Raw genomic sequence first — 3274 nt, 5'->3', positions numbered from 1 at the left:
TGATGGTTTTAGAGGTGGAGGCTGGGCTGGCTGTGAGCAACTGGGATCCAGGAAACCCCCACCTGCCCTTCTGAGGACCAAACCCATGGAGGTGCGGTTGGCTGCTAGGAGACAGACCCCTGTGCCTGCCCCTTGGCATCCCAGGGATGGCTCCTTGCAGCCCAGGAGAAGCAGGTTCTGGGGGGACGGAAAAGCAGCAATGGCGAGGCTGAGTGGGCTCCTTTCTGGCCGACATGGTGGGCTGTGGTGCGTCTGGGAGTTGCCTGTAAGCCGTAAGTGGACTTGGTGCAGTGAAAACCGCTGCTCCATTCTGGCTGACCTGGGGGGTGCCATTGATGACATGGGAGTGGGGGCAGGGTGCTGGCTGTGCACAAATGGGATCCAGGAAGCCCCAGCCTGCCCCTCCAGGGGCAGAGTCGTCGTCTTCTCTCCTGCCATGGGGAGCCCGGCCTAGAGCCTGCCCAGCATGTGCTGCAGCTCGAGCATTAAGACTTCCTGTGTGGCCTGTGCTGGAGCTGACCCTGGACCCCTGTGGGGCACTGTTGGGGGAAATCCCGACTGCAAATAATTCTGGCCACAAGATCAACCCATTGGGTCGAATGGGGCAAGCTGGAGGCCTGGTGCCTTAGTCCGTGGGGCCAGCAGGTCAAGCCATTTTCCTGCATGTGGGGGAGGCAGCCGCTGTGGTTCGCCCTTCCTGCTCCCTGCGCTGCTGCACCCTAAATTCCCTGTCGGCCGGCAAGATGGGCTGGGAGCCTGGAGAGAGGAGGCAAAGGGGTGGCCCGAGCCCCCTCGGCCACTGCCCCTGCCCCAGGCAGCCCACAGAGACCTGATGCCTCCCCAAGTGACACACGGAGATGTGCCAGCAGCGCTAAGGTGGCTCCCTGCCCACTCTGCCCCCTCCCTCCCTGCCACACTGCTCCTGGAAGTGGCCGGCATATCCCTGCAGCCCTGAGTGCAAACGCCACAGCTGACCCGCCCCCGTATCCCACTGCCTAGGAGCCACTGTCGGAGGGGAGTGTGTGCCAGTCACTTTGGGAGCTGTGCTGCCCGAGGTAAGCACCTCCACCCCCGACCACCTCCTGCACCCCCTACCCCTGCCCCAGCACAGAGGCTCTCTGTGTCTTGAACAAGCACTTTCAAGGATTGGCCAAGAACTTCTGCTCTGTTTCTGTGAAAGAGACACAAAAAAGGGAGCCCAACGGAGAAGTTTAGTTCGCAAGCACAAACTGGCAGGGCCAAGCCTGGATCTCTCAGTTACTCAGAAGGCTCTTCAGCCAGCTCTTCCCAAAGGCCAGTCTCTAGAGGCTTTTGTGACATGCTGTACTTCAAAATAGCTCCCTGTAGCTCACATAGTCATCATTCATATATGGCTGTGATATGTCCTACCAACCAGTCCATGTAAGTTATCATATGAAAAGTCATGATCTGCTGAAATCGGTTATTCTGTCCAAATATGTATAGCATGAGGGTGTGTGAAGTTATGCATTTTGCTGTATGGTTGTTACTGAAATAGGCTATAATTTTTGCTAGTGACCCCTGCCGAGGAGGGTGTTTAACAGCCATGAATCAGCAGAGGAATTTGTAATTAAGGGATTTCCAGTTCAGTGACAGATGCCCAAACACAACACTGTGGGGACTGCTCAAGTCTATGACTCAGTTGCACAAGACCACACCAGGAGGATTCCCCAACCTAGTGACTCAGCAGAGCCCACCCGGACACGTCTGGGCAAGTGTCTTCTAGACACTTGAACTAAGGATATAAAATAGGAGACTGTGGCATCATGTTTTTGCCTTTCTCCTCCCCCACCTATGCTGGAAGCAGCAGGAATCCTGAGAAAATGAAGGTCATCTGAGGACAGTAATCCAGGTTTTAGGGGGAATTCTATGTATTAAGGAAGGTAACATCCAGTAGGATGAGAAAATTGCTTGACCTAACTACTGCCTAGTGTAATAAGGTGTAAAGTTTAGATTTTGCTGTGGTCATCCAGTGCTTAGTGCTCTGCATTCTGGCCTCAAGAGCCATGGATGCAAGTGGAGTTACGATGACCTTTTCCTTGTCTCCACATTTCTTATGTGCCTCCTTCTGACACTTGTCAGAAAAAACAACTGGTTTCTTTTGCAAGCATTTGCATTGCAAGGCAGAGGCAGTCTTCTCTGTTTCCGCAAAAGATTCACCAAAAGGTGGGAAGAGCAGACACATTTGTTAAGGCACCACTGGGAGCTGCATCCCTAACTCCACTTTACCTGGCAGGTGAGTCACCCAGCTTAGCCACGGTGCGACTCCCTGGGACTTTTCTCCCAACCGCTCCATTTTTCATCAATGACAATCAAAAGGAAGGTGACATGACATCTGTGTGTGAACATCTCCAGGGAATCACAAGGATGTGTGGCGCAGGCTCTCGTGTTGCAGCAATTGCAGTTTAAGCAACCGCCATGCCAATGCCAGTCATAGCAGCCTTTTAATCAACTCCAGGTTTGTGATTTGATTGTTTCCAATGCTTCTCTCCAAAGAAGCCTTTTCCTTAGCAAGCAATGACTTGGATACCAAGGGAGGCCTCTTCTGTTTCCTAGGAAGACACAGGAAAATGTGAGCAGAGGAGACAAAAGCCATACAACAAGGCACCACTGGGAGTTGAACCCAGGATCTCCTGTTTACTAGGCAGGTGTTTTAGCCAGCTAAGCCATGGTGCCTGCCTGAAGAAGGTTTTGGCAACTGTTCCATTTGATGGTTCAAGTCAACACCTGCAAATTCTAAAGTACAAACATTCCCCATTTCCCTCAAGACTTGCAGATCTTGAGGTGTCTGGCTCTCTATACACAGAAAGCCACAGCTGAGTAGACAGAGGACTTCTAACATGTGCCTCTCCCACCAGTCACTGTGATCATATAATGGTTAGTGATCTGTGTTTCAGTCGCAGCAACCTCGGTACAGTTCTGAGTCATGGTAACCTTTCCTTCAGCTCCAGTCAGGAGAAGGCTTGCTGGAGCAGCCCATATATAAAGAGCTGCTCAGCACAGCAAGAGTTAGTCACTCCTTGGAGTTTGAGGAGGGAGGATTGGCTGCCAGGAAGGAGCCGGGAGGGCACCATGATCAGAGTAGTGCTGGGGTAAGGGGTACATGAGTGACCTCCTGGCTGACTACTGCCAGACTAAGGCCCTGATACAAAGGTGGAGGAAGGTTCTAGGTCTGTTGGGAAATGGTCCAGGGAAACAGATGGCAGGGTTGGAGGTTCACACCTTTTGCCTCAGTATCCACTGACACAGGTGGCTA

At 52.6% G+C, this 3274-nt stretch overlaps 1 non-coding gene across 1 annotated transcript; it reads right to left on the bottom strand.

Annotated features, from left to right (window-relative positions):
- Positions 1-2620: 2620 nt before the first annotated feature.
- On the bottom strand, positions 2621-2694 carry TRNAT-AGU. The gene has a single exon. It is a non-coding gene; the product is annotated as a tRNA-Thr (tRNA).
- Positions 2695-3274: the final 580 nt, after the last annotated feature.

The sequence above is a fragment of the Mauremys mutica genome, unplaced genomic scaffold (assembly GCF_020497125.1).
Source record: "Mauremys mutica isolate MM-2020 ecotype Southern unplaced genomic scaffold, ASM2049712v1 001242F_np12_obj, whole genome shotgun sequence".
Classification (NCBI taxonomy): domain Eukaryota; kingdom Metazoa; phylum Chordata; order Testudines; family Geoemydidae; genus Mauremys; species Mauremys mutica.
Note: the sequence above shows the minus strand (reverse complement) of the source record. Positions and strands in the feature narration are given on the sequence as shown.